We start from the raw sequence: 20,915 nt of genomic DNA on the forward strand, positions 1-20,915 counted from the left end.
TGAAATGTCGAAAAATATGCGGGGTATGATGCTCACAGCACCTGGTATTCCCAAGCGGTCACCCAATCAGGTACTAACCAGGCCGAACCATGATTGGCTTCCGAGATCAGACGAGATCGGGCCTTTTCAGGGTGGTATGGCCATGAGCGGTACTGCTCTTGCAGATGGACACCCATGAAATGTCGAAAAAGATGCGAGGTATGATGCTCACAGCACCTGGTATTCCCAAGCGGTCTCCCAATCAGGTACTAAACAGGCCGAACCATGCTTGGCTGCCGAGATCGGACGAAATCGGGCGAGATCGGGCCTTATCAGGGTGGTATGGCCGTGAGCGGTACTGCACTAGCAGATGGACACCCATGAAATGTCGAAAAAGATGCGGGGTATGATGCTCACAGCACCTGGTATTCCCAAGCGGTCTCCCAATCAGGTACTAACCAGGCCGAACCATGCTTGCCTGCCGAGATCGGACGAGATCGGGCGGGATCGGGCCTTATCAGGGTGGTATGGCCGTGAGCGGTACTGCTCTTGCAGATGGACATCCATGAAATGTCGAAAAAGATGCGGGGTATGATGCTCACAGCACCTGGTATTCCCAAGCAGTCTCCCAATCCGGTACTAAACAGGCCGAACCATGCTTGGCTTCCGAGATCGGACGAGATCGGGCCTTTTCAGGGTGGTATGGCCGTGAGCGGTACTGCACTAGCAGATGGACACCCATGAAATGTCGAAAAAGATGCGGGGTATGATGCTCACAGCACCTGGTATTCCGAAGCGGTCTCCCAATCAGGTACTAAACAGGCCGAACCATGCTTGGCTGCCGAGATCGGACGAGATCGGGCCTTTTCAGGGTGGTATGGCCGTGAGCGGTACTGCACTAGCAGATGGACACCCATGAAATGTCGAAAAAGATGCGGGGTATGATGCTCACATCACCTGGTATTTCCAAGCGGTCTCCCAATCAGGTACTAACCAGGCCGAACCATGCTTGGCTTCCGAGATCGGACGAGATCGGGCCTTTTCAGGGTGGTATGGCCGTGAGCGGTACTGCACTAGCAGATGGACACCCATGAAATGTCGAAAAAGATGCGGGGTTTGATGCTCACAGCACCTGGTATTCCCAAGCGGTCTCCCAATCAGGTACTAACCAGGCCGAATCATGCTTGGCTGCCGAGATCGGGCGAGATCGGGCCTTTTCAGGGTGGTATGGCCGTGAGCGATACTGCACTTGCAGATGGACACCCATGAAATGTCGAAAAAGATGCGGGGTATGATGCTCACAGCACCTGGTATTCCCAAGCGGTCTCCCAATCAGGTACTAACCAGGCCGAACCATGCTTGGCTTCCGAGATCGGACGAGATCGGGCCTATTCAGGGTGGTATGGCCGTGAGCGGTACTGCTTTTGCAGATGGACACCCATGAAATGTCGAAAAAGATGCGGGGTATGATGCTCACAGCACCTGGTATTCCCAAGCGGTCTCCCAATCAGGTACAAACCAGGCCGAACCATGCTTGGCTTCCGAGATCGGACGAGGTCGGGCCTTTTCAGGGTGGTATGGCCATGGCAGGTACTGCTCTTGCAGATGGACACCCATGAAATGTCGAAAAAGATGCGGGGTATGACGCTCACAGCACCTGGTAGTCCCAAGCGGTCTCCCAATCAGGTACTAACCAGGCCGAACAATGCTTGGCTGCCGAGATCGGACGAGATCGGACGAGATCGGGCCTTATCAGGGTGGTATGGCCGTGAGCGGTATTGCTCTTGCAGATGGACACCCATGAAAAGTCGAAAAAGATGCGGGGTATGATGCTCACAGCACCTGGTATTCCCAAGCGGTCTCCCAATCAGGTACTAACCAGGCCGAACCATGCTTGGCTGCCGAGATCGGACGAGATCGGACGAGATCGGGCCTTTTCAGGGCGGTATGGCCGTGAGCGGTACTGCACTAACAGATGGACACCCATGAAATGTCGAAAAAGATGCGGGGTATGATGCTCACAGCACCTGGTATTCCCAAGCGGTCTCCCAATCAGGTACTAAACAGGCCGAACCATGCTAGGCTTCCGAGATCGGACGAGATCGGGCCTTTTCAGGGTGGTATGGCCGTGAGCGGTACTGCACTAGCAGATGGACACCCATGAAATGTCGAAAAAGATGCGGGGTATGATGCTCACAGCACCTGGTATTCCCAAGCGGTCTCCCAATCAGGTACTAACCAGGCCGAACCATGCTTGGCTGCCGAGATCGGACGAGATCAGGCCTTTTCAGGGTGGTATGGCCGTGAGCGGTACTGCACTAGCAGATGGACACCCATGAAATGTCGAAAAAGATGCGGGGTATGATGCTCACAGCACCTGGTATTCCCAAGCGGTCTCCCAATCACGTACTAAACAGGCCGAACCATGCTTGGCTTCCGAGATCGGACGAGATCGGGCCTTTTCAGGGTGGTATGGCCGTGAGCGGTACTGCTCTTGCAGATGGACACCCATGAAATGTCGAAAAAGATGCGGGGTATGATGCTCACAGCACCTGGTATTCCCAAGCGGTCTCCCAATCAGGTACTAAACAGGCCGAACAATGCTTGGCTTCCGAGATCGGACGAGATCGGGCCTTTTCAGGGTGGTATGGCCGTGAGCGGTACTGCTCCTGCAGATGGACACCCATGAAATGTCCAAAAAGATGCGGGGTATGATGCTCACAGCACCTGGTATTCCCAAGCGGTCTCCCAATCAGGTACTAACCAGGCCGAACCATGCTTGGCTGCCGAGATCGGACGAGATCGGACGAGATCGGGCCTTATCAGGGTGGTATGGCCGTGAGCGGTATTGCTCTTGCAGATGGACACCCATGAAATGTCGAAAAAGATGCGGGGTATGATGCTCACAGCACCTGGTATTCCCAAGCGGTCTCCCAATCAGGTCCTAAACAGGCCAAACCATGCTTGGCTTCCGAGATCAGACGAGATCGGGCCTTTTTAGGGTGGTATGGCCGTGAACGGTACTGCACTAGCAGATGGACACCCATGAAATGTTGAAAAAGATGCGGGGTATGATGCTCACAGCACCTGGTATTCCCAAGCGGTCTCCCAATCAGGTACTAAACAGGCCGAACCGTGCTTGGCTTCCGAGATCGGACGAGATCGGGCCTTTTCAGGGTGGTATGGCCGTGAGCGGTACTGCTCTTGCAGATGGACACCCATGAAATGTCGAAAAAGATGCGGGGTATGATGCTCACAGCACCTGGTATTCCCAAGCGGTCTCCCAATCAGGTACTGACCAGGCCGAACCATGCTTGGCTTCCGAGATCGGACGAGATCGGGCCTTTTCAGGGTGGTATGGCCGTGAGCGGTACTGCACTAGCAGATGGACACCCATGAAATGTCGAAAAAGATGCGGGGTATGATGCTCACAGCACCTGGTATTCCCAAGCGGTCTCCCAATCAGGTACTAACCAGGCCGAACCATGCTTGGCTGCCGAGATCGGACGAGATCGGGCGAGATCGGGCCTTATCAGGGTGGTATGGCCGTGAGCGGTACTGCCCTTGCAGATGGACACCCATGAAATGTCGAATAAGATGCGGGGTATGATGCTCACAGGACCTTGTATTCCCAAGCGGTCTCCCAATCAGGTACTAAACAGGCCGAACCATGCTTGGCTGCCGAGATCGGGCGAGATCGGGCCTTTTCAGGGTGGTATGGCCGTGAGCGGTACTGCACTAGCAGATGGACACCCATGAAATGTCGAAAAAGATGCGGGGTATGATGCTCAAAGTACCTGATATTCCCAAGCGGTCTCCCAATCAGGTACTAAACAGGCCGAACCATGCTTGGCTTCCGAGATCGGACGAGATCGGGCCTTTTCAGGGTGGTATGGCCGTGAGCGGTACTGCACTAGCAGATGGACACCCATGAAATGTCGAAAAAGATGCGGGGTATGATGCTCACAGCACCTGGTATTCCCAAGCGGTCTCCCAATCAGGTACTAACCAGGCCGAACCATGCTTGGCTGCCGAGATCGGACGAGATCGGACGAGATCGGGCCTTTTCAGGGTGGTATGGCCGTGAGCGTTACTGCTCTTGCAGATGGACACCCATGAAATGTCGAAAAAGATGCGGGGTATGATGCTCACAGCACCTGGTATTCCCAAGCGGTCTCCCAATCAGGTACTAAACAGGCCGAACCATGCTTGGCTTCCGAGATCAGACGAGATCGGGCCTTATCAGGGTGGTATGGCCGTGAGCAGTACTGCACTAGCAGATGGACACCCATGAAATGTCGAAAAAGATGCGGGGTATGATGCTCACAGCACCTGGTATTCCCAAGCGGTCTCCCAATCAGGTACTAAACAGGCCGAACCATGCTTGGCTGCCGAGATCGGACGAGATCGGACGAGATCGGGCCTTATCAGGGTGGTATGGCCGTGAGCGGTACTGCACTAGCAGATGGACACCCATGAAATGTCGAAAAAGATGCGGGGTATGATGCTCACAGCACCTGGTATTCCCAAGCGGTCTCCCAATCAGGTACTAAACAGGCCGAACCATGCTTGGCTGCCGAGATCGGACGAGATCGGACGAGATCGGGCCTTATCAGGGTGGTATGGCCGTGAGCGGTACTGCACTAGCAGATGGACACCCATGAAATGTCGAAAAAGATGCGGGGTATGATGCTCACAGCACCTGGTATTCCCAAGCGGTCTCCCAATCAGGTACTAACCAGGCCGAACCATGCTTGGCTGCCGAGATCGGACGAGATCGGACGAGATCGGGCCTTTTCAGGGTGGTATGTCCATGAGCGTTACTGCTCTTGCAGATGGCCACCCATGAAATGTCGAAAAAGATGCGGGGTATGATGCTCACAGCACCTGGTATTCCCAAGCGGTCTCCCAATCAGGTATTAAACAGGCCGAACCATGCTTGGCTTCCGAGATCGGACGAGATCGGGCCTTTTCAGGGTGGTATGGCCGTGGGCAGTACTGCTCCTGCAGATGGACACCCATGAAATGTCGAAAAAGATGCGGGGTATGATGCTCACAGCACCTGGTATTCCCAAGCGGTCTCCCAATCAGGTACTAACCAGGCCGAACCATGCTTGGCTGCCGAGATCGGACGAGATCGGGCCTTTTCAGGGTGGTATGGCCGTGAGCGGTACTACACTAGCAGATGGACACCCATGAAATGTCGAAAAAGATGCGGGGTTTGATGCTCACAGCACCTGGTATTCCCAAGCGGTCTCCCAATCACGTACTAAACAGGCCGAACCATGCTTGGCTTCCGAGATCGGACGAGATCGGGCCTTTTCAGGGTGGTATGGCCGTGAGCGGTACTGCACTAGCAGATGGACACCCATGAAATGTCGAAAAAGATGCGGGGTATGATGCTCACAGCACCTGGTATTCCCAAGCGGTCTCCCAATCAGGTACTAACCAGGCCGAACCATGCTTGGCTGCCGAGATCGGACGAGATCGGACGAGATCGGGCCTTTTCAGGGTGGTATGGCCGTGAGCGGTACTGCACTAGCAGATGGACACCCATGAAATGTCGAAAAAGATGCGGGGTATGATGCTCACTGCACCTGGTATTCCCAAGCGGTCTCCCAGACAGGTACTAACCAGGCCGAACAATGCTTGGCTGCCGAGATCGTACGAGATCGGGCGAGATCGGGCCTTATCAGGGTGGTATGACCGTGAGCGGTACTGCTCTTGCAGATGGACACCCATGAAATGTCGAAAAAGATGCGGGGTATGATGCTCACAGCACCTGGTATTCCCAAGCGGTCTCCCAATCAGGTACTAACCAGGCCGAACCATGCTTGGCTGCCGAGATCGGACGAGATCGGACGAGATCGGGCCTTTTCAGGGTGGTATGGCAGTGAGCGGTACTGCTCTTGCAGATGGACACTTATGAAATGTCGAAAAAGATGCAGGGTATGATGCTCACAGCACCTGGTATTCCCAAGCGGTCTCCCAATCAGGTACTAAACAGGCCGAACCATGCTTGGCTTCCGAGATCAGACGAGATCGGGCCTTTTCAGGGTGGTATGGCCGTGAGCGGTACTGCACTAGCAGATGGACACCCATGAAATGTCGAAAAAGATGCGGGGCAAGATGCTCACAGCACCTGGTATTCCCAAGCGGTCTCCCAATCAGGTACTAACCAGGCCGAACCATGCTTGGCTTCCGAGATCGGACGAGATCGGGCCTTTTCAGGGTGGTATGGCCGTGAGCGGTACTGCTCTTGCAGATGGACACCCATGAAATGTCGAAAAAGATGCGGGGTATGATGCTCACAGCACCTGGTATTCCCAAGCGGTCTCCCAATCAGGTACTAAACAGGCCGAATCATGCTTGGCTGCCGAGATCGGGCGAGATCGGACGAGATCGGGCCTTTTCAGGGTGGTATGGCCGTGAGCGGTACTGCACTAGCAGATGGACACCCATGAAATGTCGAAAAAGATGCGGGGTATGATGCTCACAGCACCTGGTATTCACAAGCGGTCTCCCAATTAGGTACTAAACAGGCCGATCCATGCTTGGCTTCCGAGATCGGACGAGATCGGGCCTTTTCAGGGTGGTATGGCCGTGAGCGATACTGCACTAGCAGATGGACACCCATGAAATGTCGAAAAAGATGCGGGGTATGATGCTCACAGCACCTGGTATTCCCAAGCGGTCTCCCAATCAGGTACTAACCAGGCCGAACCATGCTTGGCTTCCGAGATCGGAGGAGATTGGGCCTTTTCAGGGTGGTATGGCCGTGAGCGGTACTGCACTAGCAGATGGACACCCATGAAATGTCGAAAAAGATGCGGGGCAAGATGCTCACAGCACCTGGTATTCCCAAGCGGTCTCCCAATCAGGTACTAAACAGGCTGAACCCTGCTTGGCTGCCGAGATCGGACGAGATCGGGCGAGATTGGGCCTTTTCAGGGTGGTATGGCCGTGAGCGGTACTGCTCTTGCAGATGGACACCCATGAAATGTCGAAAAAGATGCGGGGTATGGTGCTCAAAGCACCTGGTATTCCCAAGCGGTCTCCCAATCAGGTATTAACCAGGCCGAACCATGCTTGGCTGCCGAGATCGGACGAGATCGGGCGAGATCGGGCCTTATCAGGGTGGTATGGCCCAGAGCGGTACTGCTCTTGCAGATGGACACCCATGAAATGTCGAAAAAAATGCGGGGTATGATGCTCACAGCACCTGGTATTCCCAAGCGGTCTCCCAATCAGGTACTAACCAGGCCGAACCATGCTTTGCTGCCGAGATCGGACGAGATCGGGCGAGATCGGGCCTTATCAGGGTTGTATGGCCGTGAGCGGTACTGCTCTTGCAGATGGACACCCATGAAATGTCGAAAAAGATGCGGGGTATGATGCTCACAGCACCTGGTATTCCCAAGCGGTCTCCCAATCAGGTACTAACCAGGCCGAATCATGCTTGGCTGCCGAGATCGGACGAGATCGGACGAGATCGGGCCTTTTCAGGGTGGTATGGCCGTGAGCGGTACTGCACTAGCAGATGGACACCCATGAAATGTCGAAAAAGATGCGGGGTACGATGCTCACAGCACCTGGTATTCCCAAGCGGTCTCCCAACCAGGTACTAACCAGGCCGAACCATGCTTGGCTTCCGAGATCAGACGAGATCGGGCCTTTTCAGGGTGGTATGGCCGTGAGCGGTACTGCTCTTGCAGATGGACACCCATGAAATGTCGAAAAAGATGCAGGGTATGATGCTCACAGCACCTGGTATTCCCAAGCGGTCTCCCAATCAGGTACTAACCAGGCCGAACCATGCTTGGCTTCCGAGATCGGACGAGATCGGGCCTTTTCAGGGTGGTATGGCCGTGAGCGGTACTGCTCCTGCAGATGGACACCCATGAAATGTCCAAAAAGATGCGGGGTATGATGCTCACAGCACCTGGTATTCCCAAGCGGTCTCCCAATCAGGTACTAAACAGGCCGATCCATGCTTGGCTTCCGAAATCGGACGAGATCGGGCCTTTTCAGGGTGGTATGGCCGTGAGCAGTACTGCACTAGCAGATGGACACCCATGAAATGTCGAAAAAGATGCGGGGTATGATGCTCACAGCACCTGGTATTCCCAAGCGGTCTCCCAATCAGGTACTAACCAGGCCGAACCATGCTTGGCTGCCGAGATCGGACGAGATCGGACGAGATCGGGCCTTTTCAGGGTGGTATGGCCGTGAGCGGTACTGCACTAGCAGATGGACACCCATGAAATGTCGAAAAAGATGCGGGGTATGATGCTCACAGCACCTGGTATTCCCAAGCGGTCCCCCAATCAGGTACTAAACAGGCCGAACCATGCTCGACTTCCGAGATCGGACGAGATCGGGCGAGGTCGGGCCTTTTCAGGGTGGTATGGCCGTGAGCGGTACTGCTCTTGCAGATGGACACCCATGAAATGTCGAAAAAGATGCGGGGTATGATGCTCACAGCACCTGGTATGCCCAAGCGGTCTCCCAATCAGGTACTAAACAGGCCGAACCATGCTTGGCTTCCGAGATCGGACGAGATCGGGCCTTTTCAGGGTGGTATGGCCGTGGGCAGTACTGCTCTTGCAGATGGACACCCATGAAATGTCGAAAAAGATGCGGGGTATGATGCTCACAGCACCTGGTATTCCCAAGCGGTCTCCCAATCAGGTACTAACCAGGCCGAACCATGCTTGGCTTCCGAGATCGGACGAGATCGGGCCTTTTCAGGGTGGTATGGCCGTGAGCGGTACTGCACTAGCAGATGGACACCCATGAAATGTCGAAAAAGATGCGGGGTATGATGCTCACAGCACCTGGTATTCCCAAGCGGTCTCCCAATCAGGTACTAACCAGGCCGAACCATGCTTGGCTGCCGAGATCGGACGAGATCGGACGAGATCGGGCCTTTTCAGGGTGGTATGGCCGTGAGCGTTACTGCTCTTGCAGATGGACACCCATGAAATGTCGAAAAAGATGCGGGGTATGATGCTCACAGCACCTGGTATTCCCAAGCGGTCTCCCAATCAGGTACTAAACAGGCCGAACCATGCTTGGCTTCCGAGATCAGACGAGATCGGGCCTTATCAGGGTGGTATGGCCGTGAGCAGTACTGCACTAGCAGATGGACACCCATGAAATGTCGAAAAAGATGCGGGGTATGATGCTCACAGCACCTGGTATTCCCAAGCGGTCTCCCAATCAGGTACTAAACAGGCCGAACCATGCTTGGCTGCCGAGATCGGACGAGATCGGACGAGATCGGGCCTTATCAGGGTGGTATGGCCGTGAGCGGTACTGCACTAGCAGATGGACACCCATGAAATGTCGAAAAAGATGCGGGGTATGATGCTCACAGCACCTGGTATTCCCAAGCGGTCTCCCAATCAGGTACTAAACAGGCCGAACCATGCTTGGCTGCCGAGATCGGACGAGATCGGACGAGATCGGGCCTTATCAGGGTGGTATGGCCGTGAGCGGTACTGCACTAGCAGATGGACACCCATGAAATGTCGAAAAAGATGCGGGGTATGATGCTCACAGCACCTGGTATTCCCAAGCGGTCTCCCAATCAGGTACTAACCAGGCCGAACCATGCTTGGCTGCCGAGATCGGACGAGATCGGACGAGATCGGGCCTTTTCAGGGTGGTATGTCCATGAGCGTTACTGCTCTTGCAGATGGCCACCCATGAAATGTCGAAAAAGATGCGGGGTATGATGCTCACAGCACCTGGTATTCCCAAGCGGTCTCCCAATCAGGTATTAAACAGGCCGAACCATGCTTGGCTTCCGAGATCGGACGAGATCGGGCCTTTTCAGGGTGGTATGGCCGTGGGCAGTACTGCTCCTGCAGATGGACACCCATGAAATGTCGAAAAAGATGCGGGGTATGATGCTCACAGCACCTGGTATTCCCAAGCGGTCTCCCAATCAGGTACTAACCAGGCCGAACCATGCTTGGCTGCCGAGATCGGACGAGATCGGGCCTTTTCAGGGTGGTATGGCCGTGAGCGGTACTACACTAGCAGATGGACACCCATGAAATGTCGAAAAAGATGCGGGGTTTGATGCTCACAGCACCTGGTATTCCCAAGCGGTCTCCCAATCACGTACTAAACAGGCCGAACCATGCTTGGCTTCCGAGATCGGACGAGATCGGGCCTTTTCAGGGTGGTATGGCCGTGAGCGGTACTGCACTAGCAGATGGACACCCATGAAATGTCGAAAAAGATGCGGGGTATGATGCTCACAGCACCTGGTATTCCCAAGCGGTCTCCCAATCAGGTACTAACCAGGCCGAACCATGCTTGGCTGCCGAGATCGGACGAGATCGGACGAGATCGGGCCTTTTCAGGGTGGTATGGCCGTGAGCGGTACTGCACTAGCAGATGGACACCCATGAAATGTCGAAAAAGATGCGGGGTATGATGCTCACTGCACCTGGTATTCCCAAGCGGTCTCCCAGACAGGTACTAACCAGGCCGAACAATGCTTGGCTGCCGAGATCGTACGAGATCGGGCGAGATCGGGCCTTATCAGGGTGGTATGACCGTGAGCGGTACTGCTCTTGCAGATGGACACCCATGAAATGTCGAAAAAGATGCGGGGTATGATGCTCACAGCACCTGGTATTCCCAAGCGGTCTCCCAATCAGGTACTAACCAGGCCGAACCATGCTTGGCTGCCGAGATCGGACGAGATCGGACGAGATCGGGCCTTTTCAGGGTGGTATGGCAGTGAGCGGTACTGCTCTTGCAGATGGACACTTATGAAATGTCGAAAAAGATGCAGGGTATGATGCTCACAGCACCTGGTATTCCCAAGCGGTCTCCCAATCAGGTACTAAACAGGCCGAACCATGCTTGGCTTCCGAGATCAGACGAGATCGGGCCTTTTCAGGGTGGTATGGCCGTGAGCGGTACTGCACTAGCAGATGGACACCCATGAAATGTCGAAAAAGATGCGGGGCAAGATGCTCACAGCACCTGGTATTCCCAAGCGGTCTCCCAATCAGGTACTAACCAGGCCGAACCATGCTTGGCTTCCGAGATCGGACGAGATCGGGCCTTTTCAGGGTGGTATGGCCGTGAGCGGTACTGCTCTTGCAGATGGACACCCATGAAATGTCGAAAAAGATGCGGGGTATGATGCTCACAGCACCTGGTATTCCCAAGCGGTCTCCCAATCAGGTACTAAACAGGCCGAATCATGCTTGGCTGCCGAGATCGGGCGAGATCGGACGAGATCGGGCCTTTTCAGGGTGGTATGGCCGTGAGCGGTACTGCACTAGCAGATGGACACCCATGAAATGTCGAAAAAGATGCGGGGTATGATGCTCACAGCACCTGGTATTCACAAGCGGTCTCCCAATTAGGTACTAAACAGGCCGATCCATGCTTGGCTTCCGAGATCGGACGAGATCGGGCCTTTTCAGGGTGGTATGGCCGTGAGCGATACTGCACTAGCAGATGGACACCCATGAAATGTCGAAAAAGATGCGGGGTATGATGCTCACAGCACCTGGTATTCCCAAGCGGTCTCCCAATCAGGTACTAACCAGGCCGAACCATGCTTGGCTTCCGAGATCGGAGGAGATTGGGCCTTTTCAGGGTGGTATGGCCGTGAGCGGTACTGCACTAGCAGATGGACACCCATGAAATGTCGAAAAAGATGCGGGGCAAGATGCTCACAGCACCTGGTATTCCCAAGCGGTCTCCCAATCAGGTACTAAACAGGCTGAACCCTGCTTGGCTGCCGAGATCGGACGAGATCGGGCGAGATTGGGCCTTTTCAGGGTGGTATGGCCGTGAGCGGTACTGCTCTTGCAGATGGACACCCATGAAATGTCGAAAAAGATGCGGGGTATGATGCTCAAAGCACCTGGTATTCCCAAGCGGTCTCCCAATCAGGTATTAACCAGGCCGAACCATGCTTGGCTGCCGAGATCGGACGAGATCGGGCGAGATCGGGCCTTATCAGGGTGGTATGGCCCAGAGCGGTACTGCTCTTGCAGATGGACACCCATGAAATGTCGAAAAAAATGCGGGGTATGATGCTCACAGCACCTGGTATTCCCAAGCGGTCTCCCAATCAGGTACTAACCAGGCCGAACCATGCTTTGCTGCCGAGATCGGACGAGATCGGGCGAGATCGGGCCTTATCAGGGTTGTATGGCCGTGAGCGGTACTGCTCTTGCAGATGGACACCCATGAAATGTCGAAAAAGATGCGGGGTATGATGCTCACAGCACCTGGTATTCCCAAGCGGTCTCCCAATCAGGTACTAACCAGGCCGAATCATGCTTGGCTGCCGAGATCGGACGAGATCGGACGAGATCGGGCCTTTTCAGGGTGGTATGGCCGTGAGCGGTACTGCACTAGCAGATGGACACCCATGAAATGTCGAAAAAGATGCGGGGTACGATGCTCACAGCACCTGGTATTCCCAAGCGGTCTCCCAACCAGGTACTAACCAGGCCGAACCATGCTTGGCTTCCGAGATCAGACGAGATCGGGCCTTTTCAGGGTGGTATGGCCGTGAGCGGTACTGCTCTTGCAGATGGACACCCATGAAATGTCGAAAAAGATGCAGGGTATGATGCTCACAGCACCTGGTATTCCCAAGCGGTCTCCCAATCAGGTACTAACCAGGCCGAACCATGCTTGGCTTCCGAGATCGGACGAGATCGGGCCTTTTCAGGGTGGTATGGCCGTGAGCGGTACTGCTCCTGCAGATGGACACCCATGAAATGTCCAAAAAGATGCGGGGTATGATGCTCACAGCACCTGGTATTCCCAAGCGGTCTCCCAATCAGGTACTAAACAGGCCGATCCATGCTTGGCTTCCGAAATCGGACGAGATCGGGCCTTTTCAGGGTGGTATGGCCGTGAGCAGTACTGCACTAGCAGATGGACACCCATGAAATGTCGAAAAAGATGCGGGGTATGATGCTCACAGCACCTGGTATTCCCAAGCGGTCTCCCAATCAGGTACTAACCAGGCCGAACCATGCTTGGCTGCCGAGATCGGACGAGATCGGACGAGATCGGGCCTTTTCAGGGTGGTATGGCCGTGAGCGGTACTGCACTAGCAGATGGACACCCATGAAATGTCGAAAAAGATGCGGGGTATGATGCTCACAGCACCTGGTATTCCCAAGCGGTCCCCCAATCAGGTACTAAACAGGCCGAACCATGCTCGACTTCCGAGATCGGACGAGATCGGGCGAGGTCGGGCCTTTTCAGGGTGGTATGGCCGTGAGCGGTACTGCTCTTGCAGATGGACACCCATGAAATGTCGAAAAAGATGCGGGGTATGATGCTCACAGCACCTGGTATTCCCAAGCGGTCTCCCAATCAGGTACTAACCAGGCCGAACCATGCTTGGCTTCCGAGATCGGACGAGATCGGGCCTTTTCAGGGTGGTATGGCCGTGAGCGGTACTGCACTAGCAGATGGACACCCATGAAATGTCGAAAAAGATGCGGGGCATGGTTCTCACAGCACCTGGTATTCCCAAGCGGTCTCCCAATCAGGTACTAACCAGGCCGAATAATGCTTGGCTTCCGAGATCGGACGAGATCGGGCCTTTTCAGGGTGGTATGGCTGTGAGCGGTACTGCTCTTGCAGATGGACACCCATGAAATGTCGAAAAAGATGCGGGGTATGATGCTCACAGCACCTGATATTCACAAGCGGTCTCCCAATCAGGTACTAACCAGGCCAACTATGCTTGGCTTCCGAGATCGGACGAGATCGGGCGAGATTGGGCCTTATCAGGGTGGTATGGCCGTGAGGGGTACTGCTCTTGCAGATGGACACCCATGAAATGTCGAAAAAGATGCGGGGCAAGATGCTCACAGCACCTGATATTCCCAAGCGGTCTCCCAATCAGGTACTAAACAGGCCGAACCATGCTTGGCTTCCGAGATCGGACGAGATCGGGCGAGATCGGGCCTTATCAGGGTGGTATGGCCGTGAGCGGTAATGCTCTTGCAGATGGACACCCATGAAATGTCGAATAAGATGCGGGGTATGATGCTCACAGGACCTTGTATTCCCAAGCGGTCTCCCAATCAGGTACTAAACAGGCCGAACCATGCTTGGCTGCCGAGATCGGGCGAGATCGGGCCTTTTCAGGGTGGTATGGCCGTGAGCGGTACTGCACTTGCAGATGGACACCCATGAAATGTCGAAAAAGATGCGGGGTATGATGCTCACAGCACCTGGTATTCCCAAGCGGTCTCCCAATCAGGTACTAAACAGGCCGAACCATGCTTGGCTGCCGAGATCGGGCGAGATCGGGCCTTTTCAGGGTGGTATGGCCGTGAGCGGTACTGCACTTGCAGATGGACACCCATGAAATGTCGAAAAAGATGCGGGGTATGATGCTCACAGCACCTGGTATTCCCAAGCGGTCTCCCATTCAGGTACTAAACAGGCCGAACCATCCTTGGCTTCCGAGATCGGACGAGATCGGGCCTTTTCAGGGTGGTATGGCCGTGAGCGGTACTGCTCTTGCAGATGGACATCCATGAAATGTCGAAAAAGATGCGGGGCAAGATGCTCACAGCACCTGGTATTCCCAAGCGGTCTCCCAATCAGGTACTAAACAGGCCGAACAATGCTTGGCTTCCGAGATCGGACGAGATCGGGCCTTTTCAGGGTGGTATGGCCATGAGCGGTACTGCTCTTGCAGATGGACACCCATGAAATGTCGAAAAAGATGCGGGGCAAGATGCTCACAGCACCTGGTATTCCCAAGCAGTCTCCCAATCAGGTTCTAACCAGGCCGAACCATGCCTGGCTGCCGAGATCGGACGAGATCGGGCGAGATCGGGCCTTTTCAGGGTGGTATGGCTGTGAGCGGTACTGCTCTTGCAGATGGACACCCATGAAATGTCGAAAAAGATGCGGGGTATGATGCTCACAGCACCTGGTATTCCCAAGCGGTCTCCCAATCAGGTACTAAACAGGCCGAACCATGCTTGGCTTCCGAGATCGGACCTTTTCAGGGTGGTATGGCCGTGAGCGGTACTGCTCTTGCAGATGGACACCCATGAAATGTCGAAAAAGATACGGGGTATGATGCTCACAGCACCTGGTATTCCCAAGCGGTCTCCCAATCAGGTACTAACCAGCCCGAACTTGCTTGGCTGCCGAGATCGGACAAAATCGGGCGAGATCGGGCCTTATCAGGGTGGTATGGCCATGAGCGGTACTGCTCTTGCAGATGGACACCCATGAAATGTCGAAAAAGATGCGGGGTATGATGCTCACAGCACCTGGTATTCCCAAGCGGTCTCCCAATCAGGTACTGACCAGGCCGAACAATGCTTGGCCTCCGATATCGGACGAGATCGGGCCTTTTCAGGGTGGTATGGCCGTGAGCGGTACTGTACTAGCAGATGGACACCCATGAAATGTCGAAAAAGATGCGGGGTATGATGCTCACAGCACCTGGTATTCCCAAGCGGTCTCCCAATCAGGTACTAACCAGGCCAAACCATGCTTGGCTGCCGAGATCGGACGAGAGCGGGCGAGATCGGGCCTTTTCAGGGTGGTATGGCCGTGAGCGGTACTGCACTAGCAGATGGACACCCATGAAATGTCGAAAAAGATGCGGGGTATGATGCTCACAGCACCTGGTATTCCCAAGCGGTCTCCCAATCAGGTACTAACCAGGCCGAACCATGCTTGGCTGCCGAGATCGGACGAGATCGGGCCTTTTCAGGGTGGTATGGCCGTGAGCGGTACTGTACTAGCAGATGGACACCCATGAAATGTCGAAAAAGATGCGGGGTATGATGCTCACAGCACCTGGTATTCCCAAGCGGTCTCCCAATCAGGTACTAACCAGGCCGAACCATGCTTGGCTGCCGAGATCGGACGAGATCGGGCGAGATCGGGCCTTTTCAGGGTGGTATGGCCGTGAGCGGTACTGCACTAGCAGATGGACACCCATGAAATGTCGAAAAAGATGCGGGGTATGATGCTCAAAGTACCTTATATTCCCAAGCGGTCTCCCAATCAGGTACTAAACAGGCCGAACCATGCTTGGCTTCCGAGATCGGACGAGATCGGGCCTTTTCAGGGTGGTATGGCCGTGAGCGGTACTGCACTAGCAGATGGACACCCATGAAATGTCGAAAAAGATGCGGGGTATGATGCTCACAGCACCTGGTATTCCCAAGCGGTCTCCCAATCAGGTACTAACCAGGCCGAACAATGCTTGGCTGCCGAGATCGGACGAGATCGGACGAGATCGGGCCTTTTCAGGGTGGTATGGCCGTGAGCGTTACTGCTCTTGCAGATGGACACCCATGAAATGTCGAAAAAGATGCGGGGTAAGATGCTCACAGCACCTGGTATTCCCAAGCGGTCTCCCAATCAGGTACTAAACAGGCCGATCCATGCTTGGCTTCCGAGATCAGACGAGATCGGGCCTTATCAGGGTGGTATGGCCGTGAGCAGTACTGCACTAGCAGATGGACACCCATGAAATGTCGAAAAAGATGCGGGGTATGATGCTCACAGCACCTGGTATTCCCAAGCGGTCTCCCAATCAGGTACTAAACAGGCCGAACCATGCTTGGCTGCCGAGATCGGACGAGATCGGATGAGATCGGGCCTTATCAGGGTGGTATGGCCGTGAGCGGTACTGCACTAGCAGATGGACACCCATGAAATGTCGAAAAAGATGCGGGGTATGATGCTCACAGCACCTGGTATTCCCAAGCGGTCTCCCAATCAGGTACTAAACAGGCCGAACCATGCTTGGCTGCCGAGATCGGACGAGATCGGACGAGATCGGGCCTTATCAGGGTGGTATGGCCGTGAGCGGTACTGCACTAGCAGATGGACACCCATGAAATGTCGAAAAAGATGCGGGGTATGATGCTCACAGCACCTGGTATTCCCAAGCGGTCTCCCAATCAGGTACTAACCAGGCCGAATCATGCTTGGCTGCCGAGATCGGACGAGATCGGACGAGATCGGGCCTTTTCAGGGTGGTATGGCCGTGAGCGTTACTGCTCTTGCAGATGGACACCCATGAAATGTCGAAAAAGATGCGGGGTATGATGCTCACAGCACCTGGTATTCCCAAGCGGTCTCCCAATCAGGTACTAAACAGGCCGAACCATGCTTGGCTTCCGAGATCGGACGAGATCGGGCCTTTTCAGGGTGGTATGGCCGTGGGCAGTACTGCTCTTGCAGATGGACACCCATGAAATGTCGAAAAAGATGCGGGGTATGATGCTCACAGCACCTGGTATTCCCAAGCGGTCTCCCAATCAGGTACTAACCAGGCCGAACCATGCTTGGCTGCCGAGATCGGACGAGATCGGGCCTTTTCAGGGTGGTATGGCCGTGAGCGGTACTGCACTAGCAGATGGACACCCATGAAATGTCGAAAAAGATGCGGGGTATGATGCTCACAGCACCTGGTATTCCCAAGCGGTCTCCCAATCACGTACTAAACAGGCCGAACCATGCTTGGCTTCCGAGATCGGACAAGATCGGGCCTTTTCAGGGTGGTATGGCCGTGAGCGGTACTGCTCTTGCAGATGGACACTTATGAAATGTCGAAAAAGATGCAGGGTATGATGCTCACAGCACCTGGTATTCCCAAGCGGTCTCCCAATCAGGTACTAAACAGGCCGAACCATGCTTGGCTTCCGAGATCAGACGAGATCGGGCCTTTTCAGGGTGGTATGGCCGTGAGCGGTACTGCACTAGCAGATGGACACCCATGAAATGTCGAAAAAGATGCGGGGCAAGATGCTCACAGCACCTGGTATTCCCAAGCGGTCTCCCAATCAGGTACTAACCAGGCCGAACCATGCTTGGCTTCCGAGATCGGTTGAGATCGGGCCTTTTCAGGGTGGTATGGCCGTGAGCGGTACTGCTTTTGCAGATGGCCACCCATGAAATGTCGAAAAAGATGCGGGGTATGATGCTCACAGCACCTGGTATTCCCAAGCGGTCTCCCAATCAGGTACTAACCAGGCCGAACAATGCTTGGCTTCCGAGATCGGACGAGATCGGGCCTTTTCAGGGTGGTATGGCCGTGGCCAGTACTGCTTTTGCAGATGGACACTCATGAAATGTCGAAAAAGATGCGGGGTATGATGCTCACAGCACCTGGTATTCCCAAGCGGTCTCCCAATCAGGTACTAACCAGGCCAATCCATGCTTGGCTTCCAAGATCGGGCGAGATCGGGCCTTTTCAGGGTGGTATGGCCGTGAGCGGTACTGCTCTTGCAGATGGACACCCATGAAATGTCGAAAAAGATGCGGGGTATGATGCTCACAGCACCTGGTATTCCCAAGCGGTCTCCTAATCAGGTACTAAACAGGCCGAACCATGCTTTGCTTCCAAGATCGGACGAGATCGGGCCTTTTCAGGGTGGTATGGCCGTAAGCGGTACCGCTCTTGCAGATGGACACCCATGAAATGTCGAAAAAGATGCGGGGTATGATGCTCACAGCACCTGGTATTCCCAAGCGGTCTCCCAATCAGGTACTAAACAGACCGAACCATGCTTGGCTTCCGTGATCGGACGAGATCGGGCCTTTTCAGGGTGGTATGGCCGTGAGCGGTATTGCATTAGCAGATGGACACCCATGAAATGTCGAAAAAGATGCGGGGTATGATGCTCACAGCACCTGGTATTCCCAAGCGGTCTCCCAATCAGGTACTAACCAGGCCGAACCATGCTTGGCTTCCGAGATCGGACGAGATCGGGCTTTTTCAGGGTGGTATGGCCGTGAGCGGTACTGCTCTTGCAGATGGACACCCATGAAATGTCGAAAAAGATGCGGGGTATGATGCTCACAGCACCTGGTATTCCCAAGCGGTCTCCCAATCAGGTACTAAACAGGCCGAACCATGCTTGGCTGCCGAGATCGGACGAGATCGGGCCTTTTCAGGGTGGTATGGCCGTGAGCGGTACTGCACTAGCAGATGGACACCCATGAAATGTCGAAAAAGATGCGGGGCATGATGCTCACAGCACCTGGTATTCCCAAGCGGTCTCCCAACCAGGTACTAACCAGGTCGAACCATGCTTGGCTTCCGAGATCGGACGAGATCGGGCCTTTTCAGGGTGGTATGGCCGTGAGCGGTACTGCTCTTGCAGATGGACACCCATGAAATGTCGAAAAAGATGCGGGGTAAGATGCTCACAGCACCTGGTATTCCCAAGCGGTCACCCAATCAGGTACTAACCAGGCCGAACCATGCTTGGCTTCCGAGATCGGGCGAGATCGGGCCTTTTCAGGGTGGTATGGCCGTGAGCGGTACTGCTCGTGTAGATGGACACCCATGAAATGTCGAAAAAGATGCGGGGTATGATACTCACAGCACCTGGTATTCCCAAGCGGTCTCCCAATCAGGTACTAAACAGGCCGAAGCATGCTTGGCTTCCAAAATCAGACGAGATCGGGCCTTTTCAGGGTGGTATGGCCGTGAGCGGTACCGCTCTTGCAGATGGACACCCATGAAATGTCGAAAAAGATGCGGGGTATGATGCTCACAGCACCTGGTATTCCCAAGCGGTCTCCCAATCAGGTACTAAACAGGCCGAACCATGCTTGACTTCCAAGATCGGACGAGATCGGGCCTTTTCAGGGTGGTATGGCCGTGAGCGGTACTGCACTGGCAGATGGACACCCATGAAATGTCGAAAAAGATGCGGGGTATGATGCTCACAGCACCTGGTATTCCCAAGCGGTCTCCCAATCAGGTACTAAACAGGCCGAACCATGCTTGGCTTCCGAGATCGGACGAGATCGGGCCTTTTCAGGGTGGAATGGCCGTGAGCGGTACTGCACTAGCAGATGGACACCCATGAAATGTCGAAAAAGATGCGGGGTATGATGCTCACAGCACCTGGTATTCCGAAGCGGTCTCCCAATCAGGTACTAAACAGGCCGAACCATGCTTGGCTACCGAGATCGGACGAGATCGGGCCTTTTCAGGGTGGTATGGCCGTGAGCGGTACTGCACTAGCAGATGGACACCCATGAAATGTCGAAAAAGATGCGGGGTATGATGCTCACAGCACCAGGTATTTCCAAGCGGTCTCCCAATCAGGTACTAACCAGGCTGAACCATGCTTGGCTTCCGAGATCGGACGAGATCGGGCCTTTCCAGGGTGGTATGGCCGTGAGCGGTACGGTACTAGCAGATGGACACCCATGAAATGTCGAAAAAGATGCGCGGTATGATGCTCACAGCACCTGGAATTCCCAAGCGGTCTCCCAATCAGGTACTAACCAGGCCGAACCATGCTTGGCTGCCGAGATCGGACGAGATCGGGCCTTTTCAGGGTGGTATGGCCGTGAGCGGTCCTGCTTTAGCAGATGGACACCCATGAAATCTCGAAAAAGATGCGGGGTATGATGCTCACAGCACCTGGTATTCCCAAGCGGTCTCCCAATCAGGTACTAAACAGGCCGAACCATGCGTGGCTTCCGAGATCGGACGAGATCGGGCCTTTTCAGGGTGGTATGGCCGTGAGCGGTACTGCTCTTGCAGATGGACACCCATGAAATGTCGAAAAAGATGCTGGGTATGACGCTTACAGCACCTGGTATTCCCAAGCGGTCTCCCAATTAGGTACTAACCAGGCCGAACCATGCTTGGCTTCCGAGATCGGACGAGATCGGGCCTTTTCAGGGTGGTATGGCCGTGAGCGGTACTGCACTAGCAGATGGACACCCATGAAATCTCGAAAAAGATGCGGGGTATGATGCTCACAGCACCTGGTATTCCCAAGCGGTATCCCAATCAGGTACTAAACAGGCCGAACCATGCGTGGCTTCCGAGATCGGACGAGATCGGGCCTTTTCAGGGTGGTATGGCGGTGAGCGGTACTGCTCTTGCAGATGGACACCCATGAAATGTCGAA

General features: G+C 54.5%; 110 pseudogenes; all 110 read right to left on the reverse strand.

The window, feature by feature from the left end:
* Positions 1-29: 29 nt before the first annotated feature.
* On the reverse strand, positions 30-148 carry LOC144189138 (5S ribosomal RNA; annotated as a pseudogene).
* Positions 149-204: 56 nt separating this feature from the next.
* On the reverse strand, positions 205-333 carry LOC144185568 (5S ribosomal RNA; annotated as a pseudogene).
* Positions 334-389: 56 nt separating this feature from the next.
* On the reverse strand, positions 390-518 carry LOC144191442 (5S ribosomal RNA; annotated as a pseudogene).
* Positions 519-574: 56 nt separating this feature from the next.
* On the reverse strand, positions 575-693 carry LOC144189552 (5S ribosomal RNA; annotated as a pseudogene).
* A 56-nt stretch (positions 694-749) lies between these two features.
* On the reverse strand, positions 750-868 carry LOC144190845 (5S ribosomal RNA; annotated as a pseudogene).
* A 56-nt stretch (positions 869-924) lies between these two features.
* Positions 925-1,043, reverse strand: LOC144191573 (5S ribosomal RNA; annotated as a pseudogene).
* A 56-nt stretch (positions 1,044-1,099) lies between these two features.
* On the reverse strand, positions 1,100-1,218 carry LOC144182023 (5S ribosomal RNA; annotated as a pseudogene).
* Positions 1,219-1,274: 56 nt separating this feature from the next.
* On the reverse strand, positions 1,275-1,393 carry LOC144182499 (5S ribosomal RNA; annotated as a pseudogene).
* A 56-nt stretch (positions 1,394-1,449) lies between these two features.
* LOC144186459 (5S ribosomal RNA) lies at positions 1,450-1,568 on the reverse strand (annotated as a pseudogene).
* A 241-nt stretch (positions 1,569-1,809) lies between these two features.
* On the reverse strand, positions 1,810-1,938 carry LOC144183139 (5S ribosomal RNA; annotated as a pseudogene).
* A 56-nt stretch (positions 1,939-1,994) lies between these two features.
* Positions 1,995-2,113, reverse strand: LOC144190994 (5S ribosomal RNA; annotated as a pseudogene).
* A 56-nt stretch (positions 2,114-2,169) lies between these two features.
* LOC144189031 (5S ribosomal RNA) lies at positions 2,170-2,288 on the reverse strand (annotated as a pseudogene).
* Positions 2,289-2,344: 56 nt separating this feature from the next.
* Positions 2,345-2,463, reverse strand: LOC144189758 (5S ribosomal RNA; annotated as a pseudogene).
* Positions 2,464-2,519: 56 nt separating this feature from the next.
* LOC144190455 (5S ribosomal RNA) lies at positions 2,520-2,638 on the reverse strand (annotated as a pseudogene).
* Positions 2,639-2,694: 56 nt separating this feature from the next.
* Positions 2,695-2,823, reverse strand: LOC144183912 (5S ribosomal RNA; annotated as a pseudogene).
* Positions 2,824-2,879: 56 nt separating this feature from the next.
* Positions 2,880-2,998, reverse strand: LOC144185040 (5S ribosomal RNA; annotated as a pseudogene).
* Positions 2,999-3,054: 56 nt separating this feature from the next.
* On the reverse strand, positions 3,055-3,173 carry LOC144187396 (5S ribosomal RNA; annotated as a pseudogene).
* A 56-nt stretch (positions 3,174-3,229) lies between these two features.
* Positions 3,230-3,348, reverse strand: LOC144187303 (5S ribosomal RNA; annotated as a pseudogene).
* Positions 3,349-3,404: 56 nt separating this feature from the next.
* On the reverse strand, positions 3,405-3,533 carry LOC144182658 (5S ribosomal RNA; annotated as a pseudogene).
* Positions 3,534-3,589: 56 nt separating this feature from the next.
* On the reverse strand, positions 3,590-3,708 carry LOC144186373 (5S ribosomal RNA; annotated as a pseudogene).
* A 56-nt stretch (positions 3,709-3,764) lies between these two features.
* Positions 3,765-3,883, reverse strand: LOC144182505 (5S ribosomal RNA; annotated as a pseudogene).
* Positions 3,884-3,939: 56 nt separating this feature from the next.
* On the reverse strand, positions 3,940-4,068 carry LOC144182900 (5S ribosomal RNA; annotated as a pseudogene).
* Positions 4,069-4,124: 56 nt separating this feature from the next.
* LOC144189164 (5S ribosomal RNA) lies at positions 4,125-4,243 on the reverse strand (annotated as a pseudogene).
* Positions 4,244-4,299: 56 nt separating this feature from the next.
* Positions 4,300-4,428, reverse strand: LOC144185193 (5S ribosomal RNA; annotated as a pseudogene).
* A 56-nt stretch (positions 4,429-4,484) lies between these two features.
* On the reverse strand, positions 4,485-4,613 carry LOC144185194 (5S ribosomal RNA; annotated as a pseudogene).
* A 56-nt stretch (positions 4,614-4,669) lies between these two features.
* On the reverse strand, positions 4,670-4,798 carry LOC144186304 (5S ribosomal RNA; annotated as a pseudogene).
* Positions 4,799-4,854: 56 nt separating this feature from the next.
* LOC144182237 (5S ribosomal RNA) lies at positions 4,855-4,973 on the reverse strand (annotated as a pseudogene).
* A 56-nt stretch (positions 4,974-5,029) lies between these two features.
* LOC144186139 (5S ribosomal RNA) lies at positions 5,030-5,148 on the reverse strand (annotated as a pseudogene).
* Positions 5,149-5,204: 56 nt separating this feature from the next.
* LOC144189759 (5S ribosomal RNA) lies at positions 5,205-5,323 on the reverse strand (annotated as a pseudogene).
* Positions 5,324-5,379: 56 nt separating this feature from the next.
* LOC144182901 (5S ribosomal RNA) lies at positions 5,380-5,508 on the reverse strand (annotated as a pseudogene).
* Positions 5,509-5,749: 241 nt separating this feature from the next.
* LOC144184968 (5S ribosomal RNA) lies at positions 5,750-5,878 on the reverse strand (annotated as a pseudogene).
* Positions 5,879-5,934: 56 nt separating this feature from the next.
* Positions 5,935-6,053, reverse strand: LOC144188129 (5S ribosomal RNA; annotated as a pseudogene).
* Positions 6,054-6,109: 56 nt separating this feature from the next.
* Positions 6,110-6,228, reverse strand: LOC144190002 (5S ribosomal RNA; annotated as a pseudogene).
* A 56-nt stretch (positions 6,229-6,284) lies between these two features.
* Positions 6,285-6,413, reverse strand: LOC144186640 (5S ribosomal RNA; annotated as a pseudogene).
* Positions 6,414-6,469: 56 nt separating this feature from the next.
* LOC144191657 (5S ribosomal RNA) lies at positions 6,470-6,588 on the reverse strand (annotated as a pseudogene).
* A 56-nt stretch (positions 6,589-6,644) lies between these two features.
* LOC144191026 (5S ribosomal RNA) lies at positions 6,645-6,763 on the reverse strand (annotated as a pseudogene).
* A 56-nt stretch (positions 6,764-6,819) lies between these two features.
* LOC144184153 (5S ribosomal RNA) lies at positions 6,820-6,948 on the reverse strand (annotated as a pseudogene).
* A 56-nt stretch (positions 6,949-7,004) lies between these two features.
* On the reverse strand, positions 7,005-7,133 carry LOC144187213 (5S ribosomal RNA; annotated as a pseudogene).
* A 56-nt stretch (positions 7,134-7,189) lies between these two features.
* On the reverse strand, positions 7,190-7,318 carry LOC144182302 (5S ribosomal RNA; annotated as a pseudogene).
* A 56-nt stretch (positions 7,319-7,374) lies between these two features.
* On the reverse strand, positions 7,375-7,503 carry LOC144185433 (5S ribosomal RNA; annotated as a pseudogene).
* Positions 7,504-7,559: 56 nt separating this feature from the next.
* LOC144188441 (5S ribosomal RNA) lies at positions 7,560-7,678 on the reverse strand (annotated as a pseudogene).
* Positions 7,679-7,734: 56 nt separating this feature from the next.
* LOC144190013 (5S ribosomal RNA) lies at positions 7,735-7,853 on the reverse strand (annotated as a pseudogene).
* A 56-nt stretch (positions 7,854-7,909) lies between these two features.
* LOC144191147 (5S ribosomal RNA) lies at positions 7,910-8,028 on the reverse strand (annotated as a pseudogene).
* Positions 8,029-8,084: 56 nt separating this feature from the next.
* LOC144182902 (5S ribosomal RNA) lies at positions 8,085-8,213 on the reverse strand (annotated as a pseudogene).
* Positions 8,214-8,269: 56 nt separating this feature from the next.
* Positions 8,270-8,398, reverse strand: LOC144185043 (5S ribosomal RNA; annotated as a pseudogene).
* Positions 8,399-8,454: 56 nt separating this feature from the next.
* LOC144182450 (5S ribosomal RNA) lies at positions 8,455-8,573 on the reverse strand (annotated as a pseudogene).
* Positions 8,574-8,629: 56 nt separating this feature from the next.
* Positions 8,630-8,748, reverse strand: LOC144190025 (5S ribosomal RNA; annotated as a pseudogene).
* A 56-nt stretch (positions 8,749-8,804) lies between these two features.
* Positions 8,805-8,933, reverse strand: LOC144182903 (5S ribosomal RNA; annotated as a pseudogene).
* Positions 8,934-8,989: 56 nt separating this feature from the next.
* On the reverse strand, positions 8,990-9,108 carry LOC144189165 (5S ribosomal RNA; annotated as a pseudogene).
* A 56-nt stretch (positions 9,109-9,164) lies between these two features.
* Positions 9,165-9,293, reverse strand: LOC144185195 (5S ribosomal RNA; annotated as a pseudogene).
* Positions 9,294-9,349: 56 nt separating this feature from the next.
* Positions 9,350-9,478, reverse strand: LOC144185197 (5S ribosomal RNA; annotated as a pseudogene).
* A 56-nt stretch (positions 9,479-9,534) lies between these two features.
* LOC144186305 (5S ribosomal RNA) lies at positions 9,535-9,663 on the reverse strand (annotated as a pseudogene).
* A 56-nt stretch (positions 9,664-9,719) lies between these two features.
* Positions 9,720-9,838, reverse strand: LOC144182238 (5S ribosomal RNA; annotated as a pseudogene).
* A 56-nt stretch (positions 9,839-9,894) lies between these two features.
* On the reverse strand, positions 9,895-10,013 carry LOC144186150 (5S ribosomal RNA; annotated as a pseudogene).
* Positions 10,014-10,069: 56 nt separating this feature from the next.
* LOC144189762 (5S ribosomal RNA) lies at positions 10,070-10,188 on the reverse strand (annotated as a pseudogene).
* A 56-nt stretch (positions 10,189-10,244) lies between these two features.
* On the reverse strand, positions 10,245-10,373 carry LOC144182904 (5S ribosomal RNA; annotated as a pseudogene).
* Positions 10,374-10,614: 241 nt separating this feature from the next.
* Positions 10,615-10,743, reverse strand: LOC144184970 (5S ribosomal RNA; annotated as a pseudogene).
* Positions 10,744-10,799: 56 nt separating this feature from the next.
* On the reverse strand, positions 10,800-10,918 carry LOC144188130 (5S ribosomal RNA; annotated as a pseudogene).
* A 56-nt stretch (positions 10,919-10,974) lies between these two features.
* Positions 10,975-11,093, reverse strand: LOC144190038 (5S ribosomal RNA; annotated as a pseudogene).
* A 56-nt stretch (positions 11,094-11,149) lies between these two features.
* LOC144186641 (5S ribosomal RNA) lies at positions 11,150-11,278 on the reverse strand (annotated as a pseudogene).
* A 56-nt stretch (positions 11,279-11,334) lies between these two features.
* On the reverse strand, positions 11,335-11,453 carry LOC144191658 (5S ribosomal RNA; annotated as a pseudogene).
* Positions 11,454-11,509: 56 nt separating this feature from the next.
* LOC144191027 (5S ribosomal RNA) lies at positions 11,510-11,628 on the reverse strand (annotated as a pseudogene).
* Positions 11,629-11,684: 56 nt separating this feature from the next.
* On the reverse strand, positions 11,685-11,813 carry LOC144184154 (5S ribosomal RNA; annotated as a pseudogene).
* A 56-nt stretch (positions 11,814-11,869) lies between these two features.
* On the reverse strand, positions 11,870-11,998 carry LOC144187214 (5S ribosomal RNA; annotated as a pseudogene).
* Positions 11,999-12,054: 56 nt separating this feature from the next.
* Positions 12,055-12,183, reverse strand: LOC144182303 (5S ribosomal RNA; annotated as a pseudogene).
* A 56-nt stretch (positions 12,184-12,239) lies between these two features.
* On the reverse strand, positions 12,240-12,368 carry LOC144185434 (5S ribosomal RNA; annotated as a pseudogene).
* A 56-nt stretch (positions 12,369-12,424) lies between these two features.
* Positions 12,425-12,543, reverse strand: LOC144188453 (5S ribosomal RNA; annotated as a pseudogene).
* A 56-nt stretch (positions 12,544-12,599) lies between these two features.
* Positions 12,600-12,718, reverse strand: LOC144190050 (5S ribosomal RNA; annotated as a pseudogene).
* Positions 12,719-12,774: 56 nt separating this feature from the next.
* Positions 12,775-12,893, reverse strand: LOC144191148 (5S ribosomal RNA; annotated as a pseudogene).
* A 56-nt stretch (positions 12,894-12,949) lies between these two features.
* Positions 12,950-13,078, reverse strand: LOC144182905 (5S ribosomal RNA; annotated as a pseudogene).
* A 56-nt stretch (positions 13,079-13,134) lies between these two features.
* Positions 13,135-13,263, reverse strand: LOC144185044 (5S ribosomal RNA; annotated as a pseudogene).
* A 56-nt stretch (positions 13,264-13,319) lies between these two features.
* Positions 13,320-13,438, reverse strand: LOC144190061 (5S ribosomal RNA; annotated as a pseudogene).
* Positions 13,439-13,494: 56 nt separating this feature from the next.
* Positions 13,495-13,613, reverse strand: LOC144183846 (5S ribosomal RNA; annotated as a pseudogene).
* Positions 13,614-13,853: 240 nt separating this feature from the next.
* LOC144183251 (5S ribosomal RNA) lies at positions 13,854-13,982 on the reverse strand (annotated as a pseudogene).
* Positions 13,983-14,038: 56 nt separating this feature from the next.
* Positions 14,039-14,157, reverse strand: LOC144186375 (5S ribosomal RNA; annotated as a pseudogene).
* A 56-nt stretch (positions 14,158-14,213) lies between these two features.
* On the reverse strand, positions 14,214-14,332 carry LOC144191297 (5S ribosomal RNA; annotated as a pseudogene).
* Positions 14,333-14,388: 56 nt separating this feature from the next.
* LOC144190022 (5S ribosomal RNA) lies at positions 14,389-14,507 on the reverse strand (annotated as a pseudogene).
* Positions 14,508-14,563: 56 nt separating this feature from the next.
* On the reverse strand, positions 14,564-14,682 carry LOC144191486 (5S ribosomal RNA; annotated as a pseudogene).
* A 590-nt stretch (positions 14,683-15,272) lies between these two features.
* Positions 15,273-15,391, reverse strand: LOC144184880 (5S ribosomal RNA; annotated as a pseudogene).
* A 56-nt stretch (positions 15,392-15,447) lies between these two features.
* On the reverse strand, positions 15,448-15,576 carry LOC144183748 (5S ribosomal RNA; annotated as a pseudogene).
* A 56-nt stretch (positions 15,577-15,632) lies between these two features.
* On the reverse strand, positions 15,633-15,751 carry LOC144186162 (5S ribosomal RNA; annotated as a pseudogene).
* A 56-nt stretch (positions 15,752-15,807) lies between these two features.
* On the reverse strand, positions 15,808-15,936 carry LOC144181899 (5S ribosomal RNA; annotated as a pseudogene).
* Positions 15,937-15,992: 56 nt separating this feature from the next.
* LOC144185793 (5S ribosomal RNA) lies at positions 15,993-16,111 on the reverse strand (annotated as a pseudogene).
* Positions 16,112-16,167: 56 nt separating this feature from the next.
* LOC144185510 (5S ribosomal RNA) lies at positions 16,168-16,296 on the reverse strand (annotated as a pseudogene).
* Positions 16,297-16,352: 56 nt separating this feature from the next.
* Positions 16,353-16,471, reverse strand: LOC144190133 (5S ribosomal RNA; annotated as a pseudogene).
* Positions 16,472-16,527: 56 nt separating this feature from the next.
* Positions 16,528-16,656, reverse strand: LOC144184609 (5S ribosomal RNA; annotated as a pseudogene).
* Positions 16,657-16,712: 56 nt separating this feature from the next.
* Positions 16,713-16,841, reverse strand: LOC144185198 (5S ribosomal RNA; annotated as a pseudogene).
* Positions 16,842-16,897: 56 nt separating this feature from the next.
* LOC144185435 (5S ribosomal RNA) lies at positions 16,898-17,026 on the reverse strand (annotated as a pseudogene).
* A 56-nt stretch (positions 17,027-17,082) lies between these two features.
* On the reverse strand, positions 17,083-17,201 carry LOC144189996 (5S ribosomal RNA; annotated as a pseudogene).
* A 56-nt stretch (positions 17,202-17,257) lies between these two features.
* Positions 17,258-17,376, reverse strand: LOC144186173 (5S ribosomal RNA; annotated as a pseudogene).
* Positions 17,377-17,432: 56 nt separating this feature from the next.
* LOC144182066 (5S ribosomal RNA) lies at positions 17,433-17,551 on the reverse strand (annotated as a pseudogene).
* Positions 17,552-17,607: 56 nt separating this feature from the next.
* LOC144188131 (5S ribosomal RNA) lies at positions 17,608-17,726 on the reverse strand (annotated as a pseudogene).
* A 56-nt stretch (positions 17,727-17,782) lies between these two features.
* Positions 17,783-17,901, reverse strand: LOC144187752 (5S ribosomal RNA; annotated as a pseudogene).
* Positions 17,902-17,957: 56 nt separating this feature from the next.
* Positions 17,958-18,076, reverse strand: LOC144183192 (5S ribosomal RNA; annotated as a pseudogene).
* A 56-nt stretch (positions 18,077-18,132) lies between these two features.
* On the reverse strand, positions 18,133-18,251 carry LOC144191359 (5S ribosomal RNA; annotated as a pseudogene).
* A 56-nt stretch (positions 18,252-18,307) lies between these two features.
* On the reverse strand, positions 18,308-18,426 carry LOC144183131 (5S ribosomal RNA; annotated as a pseudogene).
* A 56-nt stretch (positions 18,427-18,482) lies between these two features.
* On the reverse strand, positions 18,483-18,601 carry LOC144183213 (5S ribosomal RNA; annotated as a pseudogene).
* A 56-nt stretch (positions 18,602-18,657) lies between these two features.
* Positions 18,658-18,776, reverse strand: LOC144188205 (5S ribosomal RNA; annotated as a pseudogene).
* Positions 18,777-18,832: 56 nt separating this feature from the next.
* Positions 18,833-18,951, reverse strand: LOC144188754 (5S ribosomal RNA; annotated as a pseudogene).
* Positions 18,952-19,007: 56 nt separating this feature from the next.
* On the reverse strand, positions 19,008-19,126 carry LOC144182098 (5S ribosomal RNA; annotated as a pseudogene).
* Positions 19,127-19,182: 56 nt separating this feature from the next.
* Positions 19,183-19,301, reverse strand: LOC144188044 (5S ribosomal RNA; annotated as a pseudogene).
* Positions 19,302-19,357: 56 nt separating this feature from the next.
* Positions 19,358-19,476, reverse strand: LOC144186120 (5S ribosomal RNA; annotated as a pseudogene).
* A 56-nt stretch (positions 19,477-19,532) lies between these two features.
* LOC144189109 (5S ribosomal RNA) lies at positions 19,533-19,651 on the reverse strand (annotated as a pseudogene).
* A 56-nt stretch (positions 19,652-19,707) lies between these two features.
* On the reverse strand, positions 19,708-19,826 carry LOC144189425 (5S ribosomal RNA; annotated as a pseudogene).
* A 56-nt stretch (positions 19,827-19,882) lies between these two features.
* On the reverse strand, positions 19,883-20,001 carry LOC144191088 (5S ribosomal RNA; annotated as a pseudogene).
* A 56-nt stretch (positions 20,002-20,057) lies between these two features.
* LOC144191839 (5S ribosomal RNA) lies at positions 20,058-20,176 on the reverse strand (annotated as a pseudogene).
* Positions 20,177-20,232: 56 nt separating this feature from the next.
* Positions 20,233-20,351, reverse strand: LOC144187334 (5S ribosomal RNA; annotated as a pseudogene).
* A 56-nt stretch (positions 20,352-20,407) lies between these two features.
* On the reverse strand, positions 20,408-20,526 carry LOC144191050 (5S ribosomal RNA; annotated as a pseudogene).
* Positions 20,527-20,582: 56 nt separating this feature from the next.
* LOC144189405 (5S ribosomal RNA) lies at positions 20,583-20,701 on the reverse strand (annotated as a pseudogene).
* A 56-nt stretch (positions 20,702-20,757) lies between these two features.
* On the reverse strand, positions 20,758-20,876 carry LOC144185087 (5S ribosomal RNA; annotated as a pseudogene).
* Positions 20,877-20,915: the final 39 nt, after the last annotated feature.

This window comes from Stigmatopora nigra, unplaced genomic scaffold (assembly GCF_051989575.1).
Source record: "Stigmatopora nigra isolate UIUO_SnigA unplaced genomic scaffold, RoL_Snig_1.1 HiC_scaffold_24, whole genome shotgun sequence".
Classification (NCBI taxonomy): Eukaryota; Metazoa; Chordata; class Actinopteri; order Syngnathiformes; family Syngnathidae; genus Stigmatopora; species Stigmatopora nigra.